The sequence below is a fragment of the Phoca vitulina genome, unplaced genomic scaffold, assembly GCF_004348235.1.
Source record: "Phoca vitulina isolate PV1807 unplaced genomic scaffold, GSC_HSeal_1.0 scaffold4, whole genome shotgun sequence".
NCBI classification, from domain to species: Eukaryota; Metazoa; Chordata; class Mammalia; order Carnivora; family Phocidae; genus Phoca; species Phoca vitulina.
Genome location: NW_022589707.1, coordinates 14,746,198 through 14,773,847, shown reverse-complemented (window position 1 = coordinate 14,773,847; position 27,650 = coordinate 14,746,198). Strand labels below are relative to the sequence as shown.

At 43.7% G+C, this 27,650-nt stretch overlaps 1 long non-coding RNA gene across 8 annotated transcripts in view; it reads right to left on the bottom strand.

Annotated features, from left to right (window-relative positions):
- The window catches only part of LOC116630770, a 212,547-nt gene that overhangs the window by 94,821 nt on the left and 90,076 nt on the right, over positions 1–27,650 (bottom strand). For all 8 annotated transcript variants that reach the window (XR_004299007.1, XR_004299001.1, XR_004299004.1 and 5 more), the window contains one exon: positions 1,058–1,115. This is a non-coding gene — a long non-coding RNA (uncharacterized LOC116630770). The remainder of the gene's footprint in view (positions 1–1,057; positions 1,116–27,650) is intronic.

The following is a 27,650-nucleotide window of genomic DNA, read 5'->3' as shown; positions in this document are numbered from 1 at the left end:
TCACCTGTAACACCTCCAAACAGAAAAGTAACCTCCAGGGGCACCTGGGTGGCGTAGTCGGTTAGGGGTCTGACTCTTGATTTCCGCCCAGGTCATGATCTCAGGGTCGTGAGACTGAGCCCCTCGTCGGGCCCTGAGCTCAGCTTGGAGTCTAGTTAAGATTCTCTGTCCCTCTGCCCCTCCCCACCTCTTAAATAAATAAATAAATAAATCTTAAAAAAAAAAAAAAGTAACTTCCAAAGGTAATATCCCAAAATCCCAGAAGGGAAATGTGATAAAACATAAAACGACAGAGTGTTGAAAGTAAACTATGTAAGTTGGGGGGAAGGAGGTGCAATGTGAATGCCATCTAGAGAAATGTCTAACTTTACTTAATCAGACTGTGGGCCCCACTCCCAGCGTCTCCTCTGGGTCCTAAACCAAGTGATGTGTTGAGGGAGAGGAGCCAGGGGAGAGAGAAGAGCTGAAATGAGAGGGAAGGCAAGATCTAGATCAGGAGACCCAAGCCTCCCACAGCAAGGCAAAAAGGCAGGAATTGTGCAGATCCAGAGAGGTAGACACAGGGGAGGACAAAGGTGATAGGTCAATTTTGCAATCTCTTCCCCAAATGATAAGGAGCGGTTTCTTTCAGAATTTTTTAAAAGCTTGTTTTGTTCAAAACGGAAACGTATCTGACACTTAAAGGTCATCATGAATGAATGCTCAAAATCAAAAATGAATGGGTGTTCAAACACATTGGGTGCTCAAAGATTAAGACAGAAAGTTTCTCAGGCCAGCCTAACAGGTCCCACAGAATTTACCAACGATGGAAAAAAAGAAAAAAATAATTACCAGTGATGTTCCCAATTGCTTTAGGAGCAAAGGGTTTGTTTTTGTTGGGTACTTTTTGGTTGTATGACTGGTTTGTTTGGGGCTTGGGCCCATTTTAAAGAACTTCACAAGAGCAAACTCTTACATACAGTGTCTACACAATGTGCCAGGTACTCTTGAAAGGACCTCACAAATACGAATTCATTCAGTTACTGTATACAAACCCCTGCTAATTTCAGTTCCCTACCTGTTCAGTGGCTCACTCTGTTCCATCTGAAAGTATCTCCATTTCTTCTATTTTTCTCCTGAAAAAGATAAGGAAAATACACTGAGTAGTCCTAAAAGCACACGTGTTGTATATCACTATTTGCCGACTTCTGAACTCAGAGGAGCTCCAAGAGGGCTTCGTGACGCCTTAGTCAATTATTTCAGCGGCATAACTTTCCTGAGCCCCTAGGTAGAACCACTGAGACGGTATCACCGTATGTCTAGATGAAGGAGATTTGGAAAACAGATACTTGATGGTTTCAAAGGAAATCAACATGCCATATTAAAAAGTTAGATACGTAGGGAAACCATTCAGAACAAGGTTCTTGACTCTCAATCCTTCTACATTTATTATGCCTTTTCAAACTACATTCCCTCTCAAGTTCTTTTTTTTAGGTGGGCAGCACCTTTCCGCACTGGAGGAAGTAACTGCTGTTCTAAGGGCAGAAACAATTGGTGGATATAGCTATCATAGATTTACTTAAAATTTTTTTAAAATGACAATGGAAAAGCAATCATCAAAAAAGAGGGTCCTGCCTAGGGAAGGTAGCTGTTCAGAGTGTTTTCACCAGGTGACATTTACCTCTGGGAATTCAGGACTGACAGGTAATTCATGACTGTCTTTCAAATCTCTTGCATCCAAAAGTTCTACCTCACTAAGACTTCAGAAATGATTATGTTTATCAGTACTGATTCATGCTAACAAAGCTCATAAGAGACTGATGTATAAAGCTATAATACCTTTATATTATGTACAATGAAAATTATGATTGCCAGATGGTCTGGACACTTGCTCCATCCAGCTTGACTAATACATTCACATTTCTTTAGTGAACAAATATTTCCTGAAATCCCAGGTATCAGAACCTTACAGGCAGGTGGAAGGTCAAGCCAAATTAACTGAAGATTGCTCAGCAAACATATCAGAGCAAGCACAATCTCAATGCCAATGGCCTCCAACATTCTTCTTCCAGACAAGTATCCTCCCATCTCCTGTACTAGTCCTAGTCCAGGCTCCATCATCCTAGTCCAGGCTCCATCATCCTTCTCCTGGACAAACTCAAGACACTCCTATGTATTCCCACCTTCTACTCTCTCCCTTCCAGTCCATTATCCACCATTATCTGGTGCATCCAGAGTATATATCCAAAGATAGAAAACAGCTCATGGCTCAGCCTGACTCAAACCCCTTCAGTGATGTACATTGGGCTCATGATAAAGACCCAAAAAGCTGACTTGAAGGCCTCGCTCTGGCCCTGCTCACCTGCCCAGCTTCCTCTAGCACCACCCGGCCTGTCATCTTCACCCACTGCAGCCACGCTGGTCTACTTTCACTCTCTTGAACGTGCAAAATCCCTCAGCACCTCAGAGATTTTGCATACCTCACTTCCTCTGCCTGGAAATTAATAACAATATTCTGCCCCGTTCCCCATGCCCCCCACCCCAAGCACACACTTGCTGTGTAACTGGCAGATCCTACCTTGAATGTGACCTGACCCCAACACTGGGACAGATTCCCCTATTTGAAGCTCCCATAGCATCTGGAGCTTCTCCTTTGTAGCACTTATCAGTAACAGCTTAGAATTACACATGTATGTGATTACGTATGTTTATTTCTCCCATTAGAGTAATAAGAAGCTCCATGCAGGTGGACACTGGACTCATTTTATGAGCACATTCCACAAGAGTGGACATTCAAGAGATATTCTATTGAAGGAAGAAGGATGGCTTCAGGCTGTAAGAACCTGTTGCATCCATCACCAAAACAGGAATAATTCTGCCAGGTAGACCATATGGCTTCCTTGGTTAGGCTCCATCCTCCCCAGTGTGTCCTCCCACCCCTGCCACTCAATAATTACATGGGCATTGTCTACATTCACTTCTGTAACATTACTGTTACCTTGACTTCCATGGCCACAATAAATCTTAAGATACTAAAAGACAAATAGCACAAAGTTCAAGATACATTTGGGTAGCAACTCTGCACAGAGGACTTGTGGCAGTGGGTTACTAAGAAACGCTATAAACAAAAGGGAAAACATAAATTGTGGCCAAAGGAAGCCCTCGATGAGACAACACCAGCAAACAAATAACATGCGCATATGCATGCACACAAACCCCGACGCACAGCCCTTGGAGGAGGGGCACGCAAGACTGAGTGTGCCCTGAGATCCTGCCCCAAGCAAAGGGCTGATAGCAAGAAAGTGTGCAGACTCCTGAAGGAGGCCCCAGATACTGCTCCTCCGCTTCCTTCCCAGGCCCTGGTACACAGGGGACCTGCTGTGTACTGTGTTAGTCTCCCATTTGCCTTACAAATCAACAATTAGTTGGCATTTCCTAACGCACTGTGTAGAATGCTTTCAATGGCTCACAGCTGTGGTTAATATTTTAAAGATGTTCTCCTAACATTTCAGTCCTCTTATGTGATGTGAATGAGAACAGTCCTGGTAGGAAGAAGTCCCACAGTGCCCTTGGATCTAAATTCATGTCTAGTCATGGAGCTGGGAAAGGGCCGACTTCACTCATTCTTTCCACAAACAGAATGCACCTCGAATAAGCCAGGCACAGTTCCAGGTGCTGTGAACACAAGACGAACAAGACAAAATCCCTTCTTCTCAAGGAAGTAATATTCTAGGAGGAGCCAAACAAGGAACACACATTAAGTAAAACATAAAATATGTCCAGTGCGGGGGGGGGGGGGGGGGGAGGAAGGGGAGATTAAATTTTTTTAAATTTTTTTAAAAGACTTTATTTATTTATTCATAAGAGACAGAGAGAGAGAAGCAGAAGGAGAAGCAGGCTCCCCGCTGAGCAGGGAGCCTGATGCGGGACTCGATCCCAGGACCCCGGGATCATGACCTGAGCCGAAGGCAGATGCTTAACCATCTGAGCCACCCAGGTGCCCGGGAGATTAAATTTTAAGTAGGGCAGTCAAAGAAAGCCTCACTGGAGAAACTGACATAAGAACAAAGTCCTAAAGAAAATCTGGGAAGGAGTTATGTAGATAGATTGAGAAAGACAGTGACAGACAGAGGAATCAGCAAGGGCAAAGGTCCTGAGGTAGAAGTGTGGCCTGTCTGAACTGCGATATGCAAGGGAGATGGTAATAGTATATGGGGTCAGAGAGGTAAGTGATGGGTCTCTTAGGTCCCTATAAGGCCTTTGGCTTTTATTCTGAGAGCCCTGGAATGCAACTGAGGTGTCATCGGCAGAAGCCAATATGATCTGGCTGCTATGTTGAAGACAGACTGAAGAGAGAGCAAGAGGGAGGTAGCAAGACCAGTTAGTGGGCTACTGAAATAATCCAGGCAAGAGAGCGCAGTGAGCCACTAAACTAGAGGAGTGACAGGGCTTCTAAAAAGCGGATGGATTCTTCAGGGCCCTTGAACGAAGTGCCCTGGGAATTAACTCTAACTCCGGTAAGGACTGATTCTAGTAGTCTTAATCCTTTAATCACTAAGAGGGTTTTTTTGGTTTTAATTCTTACTTTCATAAAAGAAAACTTAGTGGATTTTTATCTATATACAAGTAACATATGATCATCACAAACAGTGGGAAAAAATTAAACACAAAAAAATCTTTGCATCACTTGATGAAAGAAGACCAAACAGATGTACTTTTTAAAACCAGACTTGGATCAATATGATCTAACCCTGACATTTGTCAGCTGTACCAGTTTGAGTTCAAACCAGAAAAAATGCTTGTCACATCACTGAGGAAGCCACACTTTTTTGCAGACTTTCTCCCCGAGAAACCCGTGATGATAACGTGATGTAAAGTAAAAAATTCACAATGATGAATTCTTAAATAATTTTTTAAAAAATTTTAAGTAAGTACTCTTTATTCTCTGCTCTTTGGTTAACTTGGGCGGGGGATAGATGGGAGGGAGCAAGGCCTAGCTGTCATCATGGAAACCATTCTGCCCCAGGGCAGAGAAGCAGCATTTAGCTTGCAGTCATCAAGCCAGAGGGCAGTCATCTGTGCGGTAAACAAACCCCTGTCCTTCCCTAAACAGGGCGCTGCGGTTCAGTCAAACACGATCAGGGGGCCTGGTCTCTAGCTGCAAAAAAATTAAACTCTGACTGCCGGCGTTTAATACCTATAGCTGATAGGCCCCACCTGTTCAGCTTTTCTCAAAGTGTGCCGGGACAGGTAAATCTCTCATGGTCACTACTGTCATCGCCCCTCTAAAGCAGAGTTTTCTTTTTTTTTAAAAGATTTTATTTATTTATTTGACAGAGAGACACAGCGAGAGAGGGAACCCAAGCAGGGGGAGTGGGAGAGGGAGAAGCAGGCTTCCCGCCGAGCAGGGAGCCCGATGCGGGGCTCGATCCCAGGACGCTGGGATCATGACCCGAGCCGCAGGCAGACGCCCAACGACTGAGCCACCCAGGCGCCCCTAAAGCAGAGTTTTCTTAAACTGTGAGGCACACAGGAATTGCCTGGAGGTCTGTTCAAATGCAGATTCTGACTTGGTACCTCTGGGTAGGGGCTTGCGATTCTCCATTTCTAGTTGGCTCTCTGGTGACGCCCGTGCTGTTGGTCTTTGGACCACAATCTGAGTACACAGTGGTAGAATATTCAGTGTCCTGTCCCCATCCTCTCTCCCTTCTATTCCCTTTATACGTACCAGTGACAGAGACTGAGACATCGGCATTTAAGACTGTTTTACTCTTGTACTGAAAATGAGAATCTGCCCTCCATATAGTGTGGGGTAACTAAATCCCAGCAACAAGCAGTTTTTCTGAGGCATCTTCGCTGACGGATTTGATCTGAAACTCCCGTTTGACCAGCCACAGAAGGTTCTCTTTCCCTTCTCCCTCTCCTACACTCATCCCCTTCCCACGTGGAAGAAGGGTCCCCACAAAGGACCACCGCTATAGGTAAGCCCCCAGATTCAGCATGAGATGAGGGTGTGAAAGAACCAAAATTACTCAACATTTTCCACCTCATCCTTCTTTAGTAAAGAGGCTAATCCACAGACAGTTGTGGCAGTGGCTGAGGCACAGAATTTTCATCACGGGGGAAAGCTTATAGCCACGGATTGCTTCAGGCACCGGCCCTACTGGCTTCCATGACAATTAGCCCTAGAACGCTCTTCCATAGGACCCGGTCCCCCTCCACTTTCTGGCGGGGAGTCTCATGGGGTACACACAGAGGTACACACATGGCCAAATCTCTCCTTCAGAAGATAACGGATACTTTCTAATTACAGATAATTCATGTGAAAATAGAATCCGAGCTAGAACACGCCTCTCTCAGCCCTTAGCCTCAGCCCTGAGCTAATATTTCGTGCATCCTCAATAATTTTTATTACCATTTCACAGGTATGTATTTCTTTGTTAGTTTGCTTCTAAAGTAGAAGATAATAATGGTGAGATTGTTAAAAAAAAAAAAAAGGAAAAAAAAAGAAAACTGCTTCTCTAGGACAAGGATCCCCAGCACGTGTGAGAAAGGCCTACTCGTTGTTTTCTCTGAAGCCCGAAGATGACCAAAAGGAGATGAGGCGGTGGGAAAGAGGAGACCATAGGGACGCAGAGAAGAGGCTTGACTCACAGCCCCGACTGCTCCCCCACCTCAGGGATCCTGTAAAAAGCCCAGGGGTAGGAACCTGGCAGAAAGGGGTCATCGGACAAGAGGGTACAGAAGCAATAAGCGCTCGGAGATTTACCACATCAATCCAGAGACTGCAATCACTTGTTTGCAGACTCTGAAAGAACGAACTGGAATTGTCGTTGCTTATATTAAGGAAACAAACTATTAACCAAAACCTATTAGAAGGGATAAATGAAGGTATACCCAGCTTGGGGCAAGATTTAAAAGAAGCAAAACATCACCTTACCTACAAGAGCACGCGGCAAAGAGCAGACAGGCTCATTCCACGCTGCTCCTGCGGCTTAAACCCAAGGTGGGCTGGAAAAGGGGATGGCCTTGTCACAACATAAGGTAAAACTTCCTAACACAATACACTTCTCAGCCACCTTTTTTTTGGCCAAGCACTGAGCTCCCATCATTACTGAGATCGCCTCATCCTGCCACCCTGCTGCTCCCCACCATCACACATCCCAACTGAGCCAGGCTGCAGGTGGTCCCCAGACACGGCTTCATGATTCAGTGCAGCACAAGGGCTGTGCCTGGAATGGCTCCTCATCCCTGCGCCACCCCCCGACTGGAAATCCCTGCTTCCACATAACCTCTGTGAGTCCTGGGCTGTCTCTCTTCTAAGAGCGGGTGGAGAGCCTGCCCCTTGTCCAGAGAACTTCACACACCTCTTCCCCACGCAAACGCACTCAGCTGTGCACCCTCAGCCTGTGAGGCCTCTGAGGGCAGCATCTCAGGCACTTACCCGTGTACCTGCAGCGCCGACCGCAGTGGCCTGGACCCCGAGTGCAGATGAAAAGGGGAGGAGGGAAGTGAAGAGAAGCTGCTGCCTAAATCATCATCTGTTACATTTATCATAGGAGGACTTCTGATACTGAGAGGGAAGGTAGTCGGAATGAACCTATTCTATGTAGAAAGACATGAATTATTGGGGTGCCTGGGTGGCTCAGTCGTTAAGCATCTGCCTTCGGCTCAGGTCATGATCCCAGGGTCCTGGGATCGAGCCCCGCATCGGGCCCCCTGCTCAGCAGGAAGCCTGCTTCTCCCTCTCCCACTCCCCTTGCTTGTGCTCCCTCTCTCACTGTGTCTCTCTCTGTCAAATAAATAAATAAAATCTTAAAAAAAAAAAAAGAATTATTGTGACATTCATAAGGCATATCATTTTATGTTATTTTTTAAAAGATTTTATTTATTTATTTATTTATTTGAGTGAGAGAGAGAGAAAGCAAGAGGGAAAAGCAGACTCCCCACGGAGCAGAGAGCCCAACGTGGGGCTCAATTCCAGGATGCCATGATCACGACATGAGCCAAAGGCAGAGGCTTAGCAGACTAAGCCACCCAGGCGCGCCCCCTGTGTGTTTTAATCTAATTATTATTTAATCTAATAACTGTCTAGAAATAGTCCCCAAATTTTGTTTTTGCTTATGTATATAAATGCACATATATACTTGTTATTTAATAATACAAATAATTTCCTTACAAGTTTGTACGTAAAAAACAATCTTTCATAGTCACTGGGAAACCCACAGAAAATGGTCCATGGTATTTCCCTAAAGTTTGGAATAAATATATCATTAAAGCGGGTACAGAGGCCACTACTGGCAAAACACCTCAGCAACACTTTATATTTACAGGGGTTTCTGTTAAAACTGCATGCCAGAAAGCAAATGGTGCCTTCAAACTTTCCCTAATTCATGCAAGCCTTTACCCTAATTACTAATAAATACAAATAAAGGAAATTTCTTTTTCTCCCCCTTTTTTTAAAGATTTACTTATTTACTTGAGAGAGAGAGAGCAAGAGAGCGCACGCATGTGGGGGAAGCCAGAGGGAGAATGCCAAGCGGGCTCCACATCCAGCATGAAGCCCGACACAGGGCTCAATCCCAGGACCCTGAGATCACGACTGGAGCCGAAACCAAGAGGCAGACACCCAACCAACCGAGCCACCCAGGAGCCCCACAAATAAAGGAAACTTCATGTCACCTCTTATTCTCATTTTCTTAAGAATCTTCACCCAATGGACGCCTGGGTGGCTCAGTTGTTTGGTGTCTGACTCCTGGTTTCGGCTCAGGTCATGATCTCAGGGTCATGGGATCGAGTCCCGCATCGGGCTCCTTGCTCAGCGGGGAGCCTGCTTCTCCCTCTGCCTGCCGCTCCCCCTGCTTGTGCTCTCTCTCTCTCTCTCTGACAAATAAATAAAATCTTTAAAAATAAATAAATAAAAGAATCTTCACCCAAGTTAACTGACTTCTTACCCTACCACTGCCAATACTCAAAACACGACAAGTCCGTGCTCTGCGGGCACTTACATTAAGGGCCATTCTGATTGGGACTTCTCAGGGGAGCGAAAGACAGGTGAATAAATCTGGGAACTATGGAACTGTTGCTAATAACAATAATTACCATTTGGAAGGATTTCCATAAACCGTACCACACCTTCTCAAAGAACATATGACGACGGGTGAACCCACCCCTGAGACCAGAAAACTCTCCCACGAAGCCTGGCTGGGCCTCAGCACTGGCACCCAGGACCGAGGGTCTCCTCTCGTCCTCCTTCCCCCTCACATACATCTACAGACACATCCCCACCATACCTCCCGGGAAGCCTGCTGCCTTTAGTCCCCCTTTGTTTCCTGTGGTTCTGCCCTGGGTGGCAAAAGGATGGTTCCTGGACCCCGCAGTCACCACAGCGGGCAACCCAGGCAGCTCTGGGACAAGGCTTGACAAAGCGGCGGCAGCCTCCTCCCAGGGGGTTGGGGGGGCACCCCGTTTCCTTATTACGGAGGGAAGCACGTGGACCTTCTCCATAATGAGAACCTTAGAAGTTGGTGAAGGTCTTTAGTTCACCTCATGAGGCTTAAAAAAAATAGCTTTAAGATACAGATTTCAGAGGCATTAGCAGAAGTTTTCTGGCCTAACATCAAGTCACACAATCGGATAAACTTCCTTCAGCGTTTCTCTTTTTACAAAATATCCTAGATTTGTAAAATGGAAAAGGGCAGGATGGCACAGCAAACTGGCCAGATGCTGATTTCATCGTATCTGTTTCTGTCCTACAGGTTTTACAAGGGCGTCAGAGGTGGCCGGCGCTGGGTGATGGAGAACGGGGATCTGTTTCAAGGCCAAAACGCCCAGGCAGAGCCCTGAGCTCAGCAACACCCGACCAGCAGGCACACTGAGCAACAGGATGTCTGGTGGTTACTCTTGATCTGGGGCTGTTTGTAGATAGGGAGTAATTTTCAAAACAAAACTTTTTACTTTTAATTTTGCCAGTTCTTCCTTATAACTTGAGCAAAGTAGAGGGGAAATAAAGTGGCAAAACTGCAAACAGCTTTCTGCCGCCTCGGCTGTTCCTCAGCCAGCCACGGGGGAGAAGGACGCTTCTCCTGAGATGGACTCATTGGGAGTACGACTCCAGGGCAAAGGCCCCCAAATGCCAGGTCCTCCGTGTGGAAGCCCAGTTAGGTTATTAGAAAGAATTCACCCATTACCTACCTATCCCTACAACAGGCCTGCGTTCCATAACCTGAGAAGGAAACAGAGGAAAAGGAAGGACTCATTCCTGAGAGCTCTCCACGTCCCACACGGTCTCTCGAAGTCGCTGCCGGGCAAGGAGTGATTACGCAGGCTTCCAGTCAAGTCACTTTCTGGGCTTAGCTCTGCCCCAGGGAGATTTCCCCGGGCCTGAGAAGCCCTCCTTTCACCTCATCCCAGAATGCCTCCCACAGGAGAGGGCCTGATGCACGCCTGTTCTCATACTCAGAAACTAGGAGCCTACCTGCTCTAACAAAAGCACTTCACTAGGACAAGGGGATGAAGTGTTAAGTAGACTAAAAAGAAAAAACAAGCCAGGAACCAATAACTGAAGGTCACACAGACCACATGTCACAGGAACCAGCCTCACCCATCTCCCCAAGGACACAGACAGCAGGTGCCCCACAGGAGCAGCACCTGTGGTAGGTCCCAGTGCAAAGGCAGGCGAGGGGGTCTCTATCCCTGGGCTTGGGAGAAATGTGCACAAGTGCAACACTAAGCGACAAATACAAAGCCAAACTTCAGAAAACAAACACGGATGGGAGGAGTGTTCCCCTGGAGTTGGGAGAGAGAGAAAATGAAAGATGAAAATGTTTGTTTCTCTCTTTCTTCAATTGAGAATGGAAAGAAATGACCAGGAAGCACTGGTAAGGCAGAGGGAGGAGGATGACCCCAGTCTCAAGCAGGAACAGAGAGTTCACATAAGCCTGGGTGTGTACTTGCTTCCATTCCCGCCCACCCACGGTTCCTGGAGCAAACAAATTCTTGGCTGAGCAGGTATGTGTGGGAGGCCTGATTTATTTTCCAACCAGTAGAGCTTTGCCCAGAATTACTTAATCAGAAAATTTCAAGGTCATACATTCAAATATGATGTTATAGCCTTGCAAAAGAAGTAACTCTGGGGTCTGTGGAGCAGGAGGGTGGGGAGTGTGAATAGGGGAAAGAAGGAATTACTCATCTCATTTGATCTAGCTTCTTAACCACTCTTCCTTTATAGCTACTGTATATTGTCAGAAAATAGAAAAACTGGAAAAATGCATAGTTGAAAGAAATAACAGCTAATCTCAACCTAATGCTTACTCTATGGCAGATGCAACTCTAAATGTTATATTTATATTAAAACTTATTTGGCCCTCGGCAATCCTTTGAGGTGAGTACTATTGTCATTATAATCTGTATTTTACCGATGCACAGAGAGGTTAAATGACTTGCCCAAGGACCAATAGTCACCAATAGTTAGGCTGTGCACTAGGGTGCTCTGTGCTATACTCCCCCTCTCCGTGTTCTGCTCTCCTGCCTCTCAAAAAGGCTAAATTGTAACAAGAGCTCTTTTCCCTTATGATATATCTAATTTATTTTCCCCCTGCTGCAGAGTTTTCTTTAAGCCACTTTCCTGAGAGGAATATTATCAGAGCCAGTCCCCACCTTAAAGTACAGATAGGACAGTACCAACCCTGCTTGCTTAGAAAGTCATATAAGCTGGAAAAGTCCCAAGGCTCAAACCACAATTCCCCTCACACACTGCCTGATTAGAGAGTAGTTCTAGGTGAAGCTTTGATCCTTGTTAAAATGTAAAAGTTCTGGGATGTGCACACTTTAGGCTGTTATCAGTGTGTGGGAAAAGTTGCATTGTTATCTTTTTAAATGTAGTTCAATGATAAGAACAGAAGGTGGTTTCCAGGCGTCCAAGTCCCTGGACCAGTGCTGACTGGTTCACTGCAGGGCTCCTAGAACTTTCCAGGACCGGCACTTAAAGGTGCTCAATGCTCCAGTGTGGGTGAATAAAGGGATGAATGAATAGCTATCACTGGTTCAGAGGCCAGGTTTAGGGCAAATGTATGGGGCGTGTAGGTATTAAAGGGGCAGCCAGGGCGCCTGGGTGGCTCAGTCAGTTAAGCGTCTGCCTTCAGCTCAGGTCATGATCCCGGGGTTCTGGGATCGAGCCCCACATCGAGCTCCTTGCTCGTCGGGGAGCCTGCTTCTCCCTCTGCCTGCCACTCTCCCTGCTTGTGCACTCTCTCTCTCTAATAAATAAAAATTAAAAAAAAAAAAAAGGAAAATGAGCAGTGATTCCCTAGTATCATCTAGTTTCTAGTCCATAATCAGATTTTTAAAAATAAATCTTTTTTTATTGAAGTATAGTTGACATACAGTATTATATTGGTTTGGAGTATGCAACATGGGGGCGCCTGGGTGGCTCAGTCGTTAAGCGTCTGACCTTCGGCTCAGGTCGTGATCCCAGGGTCCTGGGATCGAGCCCCACATGGGGCTCCCTGCTCCTCAGGGAGTCTGTTTCTCCCTCTGCCTCTGCCTGCAGCTCCCCCTGCTTGTGTTTTCTCTCTCCCTCTGTGAAATAAAATCTTTTAAAAGCGGGGGGGGGGGGGGGGGGGGGGGCAGCCAAGCTTAGCAAAGTATCACTAGGAAGGTCTAAATGTGAACGAGTCAATGTCTGATAGTAATAACTTCAAAGGATACCTCAGGCATGTTTAAATCTACGAAAAATGATCCTTTTTTCAGCTTATTATGAATGGATTACATTTTTAAATGCATATAGAGCTAATATACTAGTGAAGAAGGTTATCTGTTTAGGAGAAGAGGGATATCTACACTATTTTTGCCTAGAATTATCCTCTCCTAAAAGGTGAAGTGCCCTAGAATATCATTTCTTCTCCCTAATATTCTCATATCCAAGACCTAAATATCCTCAAAGGTCTCCTCAAATGTCTTCTCTTCCAGGAAGCCTTCCCTAATTTTCTGGCCAGAAGAGGTCACTTCCCCATTTGTACTCGACAGTACTTTGTTCTTTGTGTACACAAACCCACTTTCTCAATTGTAGTATTTTTCTCGTCTGCGACTACCTAGTTGTCCCCAGCTTTCTCTGTATTCTGCAGGAAACCAAACATTTTTCCTAACATAAATCAGTCAATATTAGACGAATGTTTTTAAAAAGAGCATTTCTATGGAAGTGCTCCAAGGATACCACCATCTGTCTCTCATGTTTGAACGTATTTTAGGTATTTTTAAAAGCTGTAGTTGTTTTAAATGACACTGAAATAGTTGACAATATGCCAGCCTCTCACCCACGGCAGATACACAGGTCACGCCTAACGACCCTGTCTGGGGGAGCCACGCGGCCCCCACAGCAGGCTCTGGGGCCACCTGTCCGTGCACACGTGGACTTCTTGGAAGCGTGACACGAGTAAGGGAAGCTGGAGCCCCGCAGTCTCCTGCGCACGCTCTCGTGCAGTTGTCCCAGTGAGCACGCAAGTACAAAACCACACCCAGTGTGGGCCTCCATTACACGCCGGGCGGGGCTCTGGGGCATCCGTATGGCCTTGCTTTGACCACAGTCAAAAAGTCCTTTGTGATAATATCCTACTTGAGAGAGGGTAAATATTTATTCTCAGAATTAGAGGTTTCCTGTATGACTTTAGATTTATGATAAGGAATGTGCGCAATTGTTTCCATAGGTTTCGGTACAGGGTCAGGGCTCTGAGACAAATATTCCCTACGTCAGGCTGGTAGAAGTGAAAAGCATCCTGGGATTCCAAGGCAAGTTATTTAAAAACAAAACACACACACACACACACACACACACACATGCAAACCCTGTTATAATTTGTGAGTAATTAGCTGTAAGAGCAGATTTCTTAAATATTATGCATTTAAAGCAAAGGATACAATTTTATTAAACACCGAAGCTGATGTGAATACAGCTATTACACAGTTACTATCAACACCAGATTTAAATGTTTCTTTTTTTTTTCATTAACAGCCTCATTGTTCTGACTCTTCAGTAAAAACTTATACACGTAGACTTCAAAAAATTTGTATTAGTCCTATGTGCCTTTATCTGTTTTACATGGTAGAGTTTCGTATAAAATTTTATTTGAGCAGGGGATTCCCTGCCCCCACCAAAATCTGAAAACTTCTGAGTGTTTCTCAAACAGCAGTCTGGAATGGCTGTGGTGGACCTGGATAAGCTTTTTTAATATATGGACTCCTGGGCCCTTTTCTCAATAATTCTCTTCCAATAGATATGGAATAGAGATGAGAATCTGGTCTAAGAGGGAAGAAAAAAAAAAAAAGGAGGGGAAGCTACTGATCTAATCAACATATCACCATCTTCACAGAATTCTCGGTCAAATGCTTTAGTAAAATCAAGACAAAATATGTCAGCAGCATACCCTTAATATGAGGACTCCTTCAAAACAGGAAATAAAGTCAGTGTAATATTTGTCCTTTAGTGAAGTGCTAGACCTACTAATACCACGTGCTTTTCTAAAGGTTGATAAATTATCTCTTTGACTCTGTTTCACTTGGGAACCGACAGCCAAAGCATCTAGTTAAGCTTCCAGATTTTCTTGCTTTATTTAAAATTTGGACAAAGGTAGCAGTTCTCCTTCTTTATTTGACCCCTTTCAAATTCACCGTGCTTCTTCAAAGGTAGTCAACACTTTCGAGGTTCTCTGCCATCTCCTTCAGCAAACTAGAGGCGGAGAACCGCTGATTTATAACGGAAGTCACTGGGTGTCCCCCCACTGAGCTACACTTCCCAGGGGACTGCTGCAGCTCTGTCCTCTTTACACGGTCAAAGTTGTTCCTCTTGCTGACAAAGATGAGAAGACAGTGGTGACGCACAATCACGGATTGTTCAGGTGGAAGGACACCCGGGTGTGCAACTATCCTACACTGATGTTTTCAGAGAAGGGAAATACATTTAACAAACACACGCAAGCTGGAAGAGTCACCGACAATGGGAGAATCCAGCAAGCACGTTTCCAGGGTTTAGTAACCAAACATCTCTGTTCACCTGCAGATTCTCGCACTCACTGGCTGCAGGCACTTGGTCAAACCCTCCACCCCTCGTAGGCCACAATTTCCTTACATGTAAACATGGGAAGAATACCATCCAGAGCTGTTATGTAAACTAAGGTTAGTAATAAATTATTTAATAATAAACATTATTTAATAATAAAGATACTTAATGGTCTTCTAGAATAGCATCTGGCTCCATATAAACACACAATCATGTCAGCAGTAGTTGTAAACAGGTTTTTGGGGTTTTTTGCGGGGGGGGGGCTGGTGCTTTAGAACAAAAAGAGGAGAAGTCTCTAGGTGGGTGGACTAACCTGGGGGCCTCTGAGTTTTAAAGGTGAAGACCAAAGGAGTTCAAGTGCCAGAATCCCCCAAAGCAATGGGTATGAGCGTTGTGGGCTTGTGCGACTGAAAAAGTGAATTATTCAACCCATAGGACTGATTTTCCCCAAACTGGGAGGGGAAAGGGTTAGGGTACCATGAAGAGCAAAGCCCTGACCCATTTACACACCTGCTGGAGGCAAGACTTCAGATGAACCTCCCTTCTGAGTGATGTCAGGGGTCCAGGGCAGGTGCACGAACAGTGGCAACCAGGAACGGATGAGGACCAGAAGTCCTGCTCTCCTTCTGGAAAGTGAGGGATCCCAATGGCAACTGAGATTGGATTTCCACACACCCTGAGAAGTGGGAACCCTCACCAGACATAATTCAATTTAGAAAAATGACTTAGGAAGCGCCTGTGGGGCTCAGTTGGTTAAGCAACTGCCTTCGGCTCAGGTCATGATCCTGGAGTCCCGGGATCGAGTCCCACATCGGGCTCCCTGCTCAGCGGGGGGGGGGGGTCTGCTTCTCCCTCTGACCCTTCCCCTCTCATGCTCTGTCTCCCATTCTCTCTCTCAGATAAATAAATAAAATCTTAAAAAAAAAAAAGAAAGAAAAAAGAAAAATGACTTAGGATCAGGCCAGTAACAGCTGAGCTAGGATGCAAATCCAAGCTTGTCTGATTCCAAAGCCCTCACTCCTATTACCCACGCTGCCTTTGTCCAAAGCATGAGTTCCATGAGTAGTGTCTTCCAAGGTGAAGGTTAGTACATAATTTTCCAATTAAAAATATTTTTTAAACCTGGAAAACAAACTTTTTGGTAGGACTATTTGGATGGACTAGATCTATGAGGTTGCACTGCTTCCCTCTGTAAAGAGAAAGAACATACTGTGAAAACTGCACAGAAAAAATGTGGGTTGGATTTCAGTATCTCCAAAGAGATGTTTAAGCCCAGTGTAACAAACAGTTCTGGAGAAATGAAGGCACCAGAGTAAGGGACGATGGCCACATCTCTAGGTTCCCTGGTTCAGAGGAAGTCTTGGGAGTGTTGGTAACTACACTTTGACCCCATTTCTACCAGCTAGCGCTTGACAAAAGTTGGCAGACTAGATAGAGTGTCTGGCCCTCTATCTACCTTGGCTTTGAAGAAGAATCTCATACACGCAGAAGTCTTGTTGATAGCCAGATATGAGGGTTTTGATAAGAAATCCCTGAGGGGGGCATCTGGGTGGCTCAGTCGTTAAGCATCTGCCTTCCACTCAGGTCATGATCCTGGGGTCCTGAGATCGAGCCCCGACTTGGGCTCCCTGCTCAGCAGGAAGCCTGCTTCTCCCTCTACCACTCCCCCTGCTTGTGTTCCCTCTCTCGCTGTCTCTCTCTCTCTCTGTCGGATAAATAAAATCTTTTAAAAAAATAATAAAATAAAATAAAATTATATAAAAAAAAGAAATCCCTGAGGGACTAATCAATTCAACTTAAACCAAAGAATTCTGTTTTCAAGTTATAGCCATTAACAAAGGCCAGATTTATACAAATGACTCAATGCCCTATACTACAGGAAATAAAACTGACCCTTGAACAACTTGGGGGTTAACCACCCCCCACCTCGAACAGTCGAAAATCTGTATATAACTTCTGACTCTCCCAAAACTTAACTACTAATAGACTACTACTGACCAGAAGCCTTACCAATAACATAAACACATACCGATTAACACGTATTTTGTAGGTTATATGTATTACATACTATACTCTTACCATAAACCTAGTTACAGAAAATAAAATGTTATTAGGAAAATCATAAGGGAGAGTGGGCGCCTGGCTGGCTTGGTCAGAAGAGCATGGGACTCTTGATCTTGGGGACTGTGAGTTCCAGCCCCACGTTGGGCGTAGAGGTTATTTAAAAATAGTCTTTTTTTAAAAAAAAGAAAGAAAATCATAAGAACAAGAAAATACATTTACAGTACTGTACTGTATTTATTGGGGAAAAAAAAATCCACGCATAATTGGACCTGCAAAGTTCAAACCCGTGTTGCTCCAGGGCCAACTGTAGTTTTAAAATTAATACCTATTTCCTAGTTGTGAAATACATGGCTTGAGCATGTGTGAAAAGATGCTAAAAGGACTTCTGTTTGTCCTACCAGAGGTCAATGACAGAAATAAAAAGTCACATACCAGTGTGTGTAGGAATTAAGTGGGTTTACCTTAGAGGCTTGGCCAGGATAGGAGGGTTAGGACTACTAAAGGGTTAGGTCTACTAAAGCCTTGTTGGCAGACCAGTACTCTTGAATCACTTGGAAGCTCATCAGAAATGAACAGCCAGAGCTATCGAATCAGAATCTGTATTTTAATAAGCTCCCCAAGATTTGCACGCACATGGAAGCTTGAGAAATACTACATTTAAGTACCTTACTTTCAGAAATACTATCGTTTGGTACAATCAGCTTTCTGTTCTGGAACTGTAACCAGGTCTTTCTCATAATCTGCCAGGTCTTTCTCATAAATTAAAATGTTCTTCAGAGGGGCGCCCAGTGGCAAAGTCGACTGAGCGTCCAACTCTTGATTTCAGCTCAGGTCATGATCTCGGGGTCATGAGATCAAACCCCACATCAGGCTCCATGCTCAGTGCAGAGTCTGCTTGAGATTCTCTCTCCCTCTGCCCCTCCTGCTCGTGCTCTCTTTCTCTCTCTCACTCTAAAATTAAATCTTTTTAAAAATTATTTTTAAAAAAATGTTCCTCAGATGTTTCAAAGGAAGAACAAGGTTATTACTCTCCTTGGAAAAATGACCTGACATTCATCAATCTTTAAGACTGAATGCAGATGAGCTATGTCACATCGAATGTTTTCCATGATGTATTTTAATACCAGAGATGCTTTGTTTTGATTTCTGATTGTCCTGAAATGACAGCAACTCCTAGAACTTAAAAAAAAAAAAAAAAAAAACTCCTAAACTTAAAAAAAATTGAAAAATTCCTCTTCCCCTCTTACCAGCTTTTCTACTTCTGTTATCAAGTAATTAATGGTGTATTATAATGAATTCTTAAAATATATTAATGGGGAGTTTTGGATGAAAACAATTTGCAAAAGAGAAACATTTGTAACAAAATCTCATCCTCTACTCAACTGCCTCAAGCTCTTTCCATTCGTCAGTTGTTTAGTTTAGATTTCTAAATCTGAGCTTCCTTAGAGCAAAGGGCAAACTTCATTCTCACTGATGTCACATACCCAGAGTGGCTGTAAGTAAAGGGGAAGGACACTTATGGTTCACCATTTAGGTAAGCTTACAAACATATAGATAGTTTGCAAAAAAATAATCATATTCCTTATCCAAACAAAAGCAAAAAAAAAACAACAACAACAACTCCAGAATTACAGGAAAATTCTGTACGTCCAAATTTAAAACAAATTCTAAGTTATGTTTGGGTGTGTGTATTGATGCGGGAGACCACAAAAAAATAGCTGAATCACCAAAATAAATAAATATATAAATAAGTAAATAAGCAAAGATTACAAAGAGGGGATCCTCTAAATGCAAATCAACCTTAAAAAGAGATGAGTTGTGAACTATCTTGCATCGAAAACTTAAATCACTCATTTCATTAAAATATTAAATGAGCTACTCCTATATGGTAGTGTAGCATGTTATCTTGGCGGCCCCGAACAAACCATGACTTCTGGAATTCACATCCTGCGCCGTGCCCTCCCACACCGACTCCGGGCTGGATTAAAGGGATGTTAGTAAGCATGAGGCAAACAGAAACTTGGTAAGTATTTGTATAGTGGGGCTTGTCCTCGCAAATATCTATTGATACACAGCTATCAATATAGAAGACCAAGCAAGCCAGGTAGAAAAAGAGATCAGAACCTCCCAAATGACCCGATGAAGGTGGAGGACATGAGTGAAGCTGTATTGGATATTCCAGCCCCAGCCACCATCTTGCCGCAACCACTGTAGATCATCAGAGAGACTAGCAGAAGAACCACCCAGCTGAGCCCCCGCCAACTCACAGAGGCAAGAACAAATAAAACAATCGTGTTAAATCCAGTAAGTTTGGGAATGGTTTGTTTTGTAATAACAGGTAACTCAATAACTGGGAACTATATCTGGGTTTAGAATGCAAGAGTCTTATGAAAGAAATCTAGGGTGATTTTTTTTTTCTTTCTGTTTCTGACTGACAAAAAGATAAGCTCATACTTAAGAGAATATTTCATAAGTTCAAATGGGGTAAGCCGCTGAAGGTGTCTCTTTCAAAGGATTAGATAAGAGAAAATTAATCTTTTCTCTATAAATATAGACGTAGGGCTGAAATATCACTAACACAAAAGTAACCAGAAGAGTATTATGGAAATCAAAGACCCTAAAGTCAGTTTTAAATACCAAAGCACTGGTAGAAGTTGGAAACATAGCACAACCAGGGAAATAAGCCTAGGGCTGAACTAGAGGTTGGAAAACTGCTTAAATCTGGAGAACTGTACTCAGGTTTCTATTCTAGATCTTCTGCAACTGGAAAGAAGGAAGAGATGGGGAGGAGGGAGGAAAGGAGATACTGAAAAAAATTAGACGTGTTTATCGAGGAATTCCGAAAGAGAGAAAATACGAATTAAGTGGTCTAAGCAGAGAGTGATTATAATCTGTTGGAAGCAATGATGTTTTTCATATTACTAAAGCACTTTGTATCTATTATCTTTTACCAAATTCACAATAACTTCCAAGGCAGAGATTCTTAATTTGGGGGAAGGGATTCAAAGACTCCTCTGAGAATCCAAAAAAAAGGGTAAGGGCCCCAGAAATGTGTAACTATGTATATAGTTTTAAGGAAGACCATGTATGGATTCCGGGTTACAAATCTATGTTCTCTAGTGAAATAGGTATCATTAGCCTAATTTCACCAAGTAAACACAAGTATTCAGAAACTGAGTTACCTAAGATCATACAGTGGGTGATTGATAGGACCAGCAATATAACCCCAGAGCCTATACCACCAGGCTCTTGTTTCTGACTTTGTTTTACAACCAAAACAGGATTGCTGAGCCTGAGGAAAAATAAATTCTTCCCCATTTCCGATTTAAACAGTACAAAAAATGGCAAGGCATATGGAGGTGGGGGAAAGAAGGTGAACAGCCAGGAGAGACCAGCCCCTTCCTGGCTATGGGATCAGTAATGGGGTCAGTGGGACCTCATTCCTGTAAGATAACACCAGGCACCCCCCTCCCCCCCGATACCAAAGAAGTGCCTGTCCTCAGAAGCAGTTTCTGCTACATGCCTTTCTATATAGCAGTGTGTCACTGATTTTCTAGCTCTAGAGTACATGGGTTTGGATCCTCTCTCGTGTCCCCACTGGCAGAGCAGGACCCTCTCTGGCTCCTGCAGGCTCTCGTCAGAGCAGCAGAGCCCAGCGGGTGCTGAGGGAAGCAGAGGGCGAAAACACAACTCGACTGTGCTCAGACCACTCCTGAAATTTTTCCGAGGAGACTCTGCAGTCCCAGTACCCTTATGTAAGGACTCTAACATATTCCTGTTTGTGGCTATTAGTGGCTATCCTCATTGTGAAGAGTTTCAACCTCTGAGGGGAGCGCATAAACCTGATTCCATTACTTAATGGACTCAGCAGTCTGGGCAGTAGATCTCTGGGCCCACTGGGAGCACTAATGTCAACCTTATAGACTGTAGACTGCACAGTAAGGTCTATGCTTGAATTTGGGTGATACAATACCCAACAAGCATAACACATTTGATTTCTTTCTTGGATGGTCTAGTATTACGGGCTTCTTTTATCCCCTATCTACTTCAAAGCGTTCAGAAAAATCTGTACACAGAAAGGACTAGGGGGCTATTTTGTATTGTATGTGATTATGTTGCATCTTTATGGACAGTCACCAAATTAATTTTCCCCTTCTCCGTACCCATGGGAAACGCACCCAATTCAGTGCTATCAACTACCAAACTTAGAGTACTGGTGAAGTTGCTACCAAACTATTTTACCATTTCCATCATGCCTGGTGGCAACTACCATACTTGGTCCAAAAACAGTAGGCCATCCAAACACACATGTAGGCACTCTGGCAAATTTCAGAAAAAACTACTGGCAGATGAGTAGGTATTCATTTCCAATCTCAGTCTTTCACCACAGAGTTCTACTGTACAACAATAGTTTTTAAAAAGACAAATCTTTTTAAGTATTTATCTGCCTCTTTAGCCTCCAGTAACATTGATTCAAGCCCAACCCACAATTGCCACCTTTTGCATTAAAACTCTCCGTAAACCAGATCCATTCTTTTTTTTTTTTTTTTTTTTTTTTTAAGATTTTATTTATTTGACAGAGAGAGACACAGCGAGAGAGGGAGAACACAAGCAGGGGGAGTGGGAGACGGAGAAGCAGGCCTCCCGCGGAGCAGGGAGCCCGACGCGGGGCTCGATCCCAGGACCCTGGGATCATGACCTGAGCCGAAGGCAGACGCTTAACGACTGAGCCACCCAGGCGCCCCAACCAGATCCATTCTTTCTCTGGGAGAAAGACAGGAACTCCTGTGGCACTCCGTCTCTCCTGCCCCAACAGTACCACTGTTCTCCACCTTGTAACCTTGAATGGCTTTATTTCCTCTTTATGTAACACGAGCATCAGACCTGTGTGGCTTTTGCCTTCGAGCACCTAGCATCTCGCACATGCATACATACACCGTGCGTGTGTGTGCTGGGAGGGTATGTGGGTACAAACTGAGGGCACTGAGCACCTACTGTGCCCCACGCACTGTGTTTTACCTACACTGCTGCTTTTTATTTCTACAACAGCTCGATCAAGTAGTCATTCTGCAGATTAGGAAACTGAAATGCAGAGAGGCTAAGGCTAGGCCAAAATCACAGAGCTAGTCAACAGCAGAGCTGAATTTCAAACCCAGATCTGACTGATTCCAGGAGCCAATGCATTGAAGAAGTTAATATGCAATAAGTGTTCAATAAATGATTTAGCAGGCAGCATTTCTGTTCAGGGCATTGTGCTGAGAACTACTGGGAATCCAGATGCTTTTAAGTTCAACAACTGTAAATACCCGCACTACAAAGTAGTAATTGACAAGGCCAAAAAGGGGTTTGCACAAATGCTAAGGATGTTCAAGGGAGCACGAGGTCATGTTTTTTGGAGGTAGGTGGGCGAGTGAAGAGGAGTGGGAATAGAATTAAGATAATCACAAAGAAGAGGGTGCTGTGTTGCAACGTGGATTTATGCAAGCACTGGATGAGTGAGTGGTAATAGGACGTTAAAGATGAAACTGGGCTCACTCTACCGTTTTTCCTAAAGTGGGAGAGTGGACTAACATGCAGTAAGACTGTATCCTTGGTAGCACAATTTCATACACCTGTTCTTTATGCAGGATCCATTCTGGAAAGATTCAGTAAATACTGATGGGAGAAAGGACAGGAGAAGAGTAAAAGGAATATGGGGTTCGTTTGTAGGCTTCCTTAGAATATTTAATCAGCTCACTCACATGCAGTCTGGTTTTCCAGTGCATATTAGTAAGCCCTACCCTGGTCACTCCCAGCCTCTCATTAGGTTGTATGCGCTCTGCACCCAATCACGCCTTCACGTATGCGCCATCTTCTCGACTGCCGCCCCAACCACTGTTAGAGCAGCAGGCTTGCCCCCCAAACTAAGTGCAAAGGTATTTTAATCTATTTATCTGTACATCAAAGGGTTTTCCTTTGGAAAAAGCTTTGTATTTAAAAACAGGTAAAATTAACGAAAGGGGGCCCATCTACCTAAAAGGGAAAAGGGGAGCCATCTACATGCAAAACAACATGATAGAAATATAAAGGCAAACATAACTGTTACAATAAAATGTCAGATCCGCTTCTAAAGGGAAACAAGTGTTCCTCAAATAAATAAACGTGTTAGCAGAGAAAACCAACCAGCTGTACTATGCCCGAAGCAATGAAAACCTGCTTCCTCCTTTCCTTCTTGTCCTTTTGAAAAGACAGTATGTCACAGTCAGACTTTTTTTTATAACAGCATTCATTCTTGTGACAAATGTTTGCTAAGGTGGGGGGGCTCGGGGGGGGGAGGAAGGAGAGGAATAAAAAGGCGAAGAAAGCAGAAAAGAGAGAGGAAACCGTACGACGCCATCTGCTGACAAAAGGGAGGAAAGAAAGAGGAGGAGAAATCAGCACCGCTTCCAGACTAGTGAGTCTGAGGAAATGACAACAAAATGGCAACACATCAGCTTGTCATTCATCTTTGTGAAACGGGAAATTTTACTAGGAAAATAGGCGAAATAAGTTTTTTTACTTTTGTATATTTCATGTCCTGAAAAGTATTATTACTACTGAATCAAATGATAAAGACCACCACCGTTCCCCAAGTGCAGAGAGAATTACACCCAAACTATTTTAAGCATCAGAGTAGTATCACACTGAATGAAATCAAACATTCCAATGATACTTCAGCTTACCCAGGCAGAATGAGCTGAGGGATGATTTCTTTGGCTAGAAGAAGTCATGGAAGTTTAAAACAAACCTGGGACAGGAGAAGACTACAGAATACTAAAAGAGAATCATTATTTATAAATAGGATGTTGGACATTACTCACCACTGATTACAAGCTAGCCAAACAATGTATCAATCACTCATTCTTTTTTTTTTTAAAGATTTTATTTATTTATTTGACAGAGAGAGAGAGAGATAGCAAGAGCAGGAACACAAGCAGAGGCAGAGGGAGAAGCAGACTCCTTGCTGAGCAGGGAGCCCGATGCGGGGCTCAATCCCAGGACCCTGGGATCATGACCTGAGCCGAAAGCAGATACTTAACTGACTGAGCCACCCAGGCATCCCTCAATCACTCATTCTATGCTACAAAAAGGCATAAAAGCTTATCAGAAGTAAAAACCCTCAGTGACTGAATGAAATCAAACTAAATGATAAATCTCAGAGCTGAGGAGAAAGGCAGGAGAAAGGGAAAAGAGGGGTTTCCCTACATGCACATCTTTAAGGAAGTTGTAACACACTGGTTTTTTTCTCTTTTTTCCATCAACCCAGCCATACCCACCCCCCACACACACACACTCACACGTACACACATGTACACACACACACACATGCATGCACAGCTGTTTCCATTTCTAACACATCCATATTTCCACTTGAGTTAAGAGATCTCTGCTTTACAGGCAGCTGCTTGTAATAACCCAGTTTTCGGTATACGGCACTTCTCAGCATTTAAGAACCGTTTGTGTACGCGGTACCTGAGGACCAGCTACGCGCCACTGGACAGAGGGCGCTAGTGGACATCACCGTGGTCTTAGAGCTGAGTGTGTTGTACGGAAGTTCTCATTCCGCATCACTTGGGGCTCGTTAGTTCACAACGCTAGGAACAGCATTTAACCTACACTTAACCTACAACACAATGTTTTCATTGATTTATTTTGTCTATAGACTATTTGACTGTTTTGCATTAAACAGAATTTAAGAAAAGTTGATATTTTGTTACTGTATTTTCTGTTTTTTATTGTGGTCTTAGACTCTTGGTGTGCAATAGCTACAGAAGAATTCAAGAAAAGTGGACAGAAAGCCGTATTATAGAGAACATATAAGGTGTCTTTAGGTCATGTTGTGGTACCTATGCTACTCCTTGGAGCAATTATGTCAGTTTCTAACTGGACTTAATGTTGTGTTACTACAAATGAATGTCAGCTTGAGGATTGAAAACCACTCACGTTTTTCCTGTTGAAATTACTGAATTATTGACAACTTTTAAGAATTTGTTCTACAAAGGTTTTTCAGAACAAATAATCCATATAAAGTTGGGGCTTTATAAGTTTTTTTTTATTGAAAAGTAGTTTGTTTTTAATTTAAAAGACTTATAAAACATCTTGAAGGGAAAAAAGAAATGTGGATAGACCCTAATATATTTTCACAGAAGAAAAATGCACCAAGAGGCTTGGTGATCGATGCAGTTGCTATGCTTTAGAAACTTATACCTTAAAGCACCCAAATCCACTAACGTGCTCTCATGGAGAACCACAAAGGGTTAGGGGCACGGAACCAGTTACATTAGTGTCCAGAAAAGACCCTTCATTAAGAGAACACACATGGTGTAGTGCAGAGAGGCCTGGAATAGCAGTAAGAAAAGCATGGCTCTCACTCCCAGTCCTGCCGCTAGCAACCTGGAATCTCCATCCCCGCATCTATACACTTCATCATCCACAAAAGGAGAGACCCAATGTTCTCTCTGAGTCCTTCCTGCCCTGTGTTACTATCAGCCTCACTAGCTAAGAAAACACACACACACACAAAACACCTATCTACTAACTGAGATTCTAGACAGTGTTATTATAACTTAGGACTACTGAATCATGCATTAACAAGAAAAAATGGGCTCTGCTCAGACCACTATCCTGAATTTAGTGCTTATCCAGCCCATGGATATCCTCATATACTTATCTCTACACCAATAAAAGTTAAAGGGGGGAGTCTTCCTGAACTTGTCTCTTTATGCACATGTTCCAAAGTTTCTCTAGGGTATATACCTGGAAGGAAAAAGGCTAGATGTAGGGTCAGCTCACACAAAGCCCATCTATACATCCTCAGTCCTAAGTTACTCACCGAGAATGGCTTCTTGCATTGGAATCTACTCTTAATTCCAATTCTTATTAGTTTCTGACCCACATGGGAGTTCTGCCCTTTATAATTTACACTCAATCCAGCTTTTACCATATGACTTTGCCTCCCACCCACCCAACCCCCAGCCCCCACCCCCTGGTGCCCTTTTTGCTTAGGGATCCTTAGGTACTACTTCAGCCATGCTGCCTCAATCCAACCCAACCTCAGCACCTCTTTAGCTAGGAGCATGCAGGCTGTGCATGGGTGAATGGCATTCCCACAGATACCCACATCTCCCAATTTCAAAGGCTACCACTTGATCCTTCAAAAATCAACAAGCATCTATTGAGTCTGCTCTGTGCATTACACAGAGATCGAGCATGTATATGCAGTTTGAATATCATCTGATTTCCCTATACAGACTCAGTGAGTGCTATACATCAAAAGGCTTCAATTAACAGATTACAATGAACCAGCTGCCATGAGAAGCCCCAATCTGAAGTCTGGTGACATTTCCAGGTAAGGGGATAAAGGAAACAGGTGTGCATGGGACAGGTAGGCAACCTTCCTGCCCCTATAGTCCACCCTATTTCAAGGCGTATGTTGGATTTGGGGAGGTGCAGAGATTTTCTACATGGCGAGGAGGACCCTGAACCTTGTTCCATCAAGTACCATCCTGCCTCCTCCTCACACTGAGGGGCCACTACCGACAGGGAACTGGCCATTACTTGTTATATCATGCCCCTGGAAAATAATTTGCTCTCTAAAATCACTTAGAATCTTCAGTCTCTCAATCTCAGTTGCCTTATCTGTAAAAGGGAGATAAATGATAGTACCTGCCAGACTTGTCATGCAGATTAAATGAGAATATGTAGAATATACATATGCAGTGGGGTTTTCTACCTTGTTCCCCGAATGGGGCTAGAGGACAAAACCAGGAACACAGGCCGAAGGCACCAGACAGCATATGTCCACTCAATACAAGAAAAAAACCTAATAATAATTAGAGCAATTCAAAGACAGAGGAGCAGTTAGGTACCAAAGTTCAGGCAGGGGTTGTGAGGCCTACTCAGTCAAAATGATCTGGGGCGCCTGGGTGGCTCAGTTGGCTAAGCATCTGCCTTTGGCTCAGGTCATGATCTCAGGGTCCTGGGACAGAGCTCTGCGTTGGGCTTTCTGCTCAGCAGGGAGTCTGCTTCTCCCTCTCCCTCTGCTCCTCCCTCCCCACCCATGCACGCATGCTCTCTCTCAAAAAACTAAAAATCTTCAAGAAAAAAAAATAAAAATGATCTTTCATTAACCTTCTCCCTCCTGAAGGAAGAATTACTCTATTCGAGTAGAAGAAAACATGGTGGCTTAATTATTTTTCTCTAAATTTTAAGACTGTAGACGGTATTTCATAAAAACATAGGGTGAATACTAAAAATTGATGCCACAAAAATCTATGACAGGTGAAATTATGACACCTAATAAAACAAAAAAAAAGAACCTCTCCTAAGAAAAGAATCCAATTCCATACAGCAATTAATGAACAAGGGTCTACTAATTTCACCACGGAAGAAAGAAAAATCTAAATTGAAGGTAAATAGTAATTTGGACCCTAATGATGTCAATGCTCTTGGCCTTGTAAAAAGCAATTTCAGAAATCCTTCTTTCCAAACCCTTAACTTTGTGAAAACCAGACAAGTGCCATCTGCCTCTGGCAGG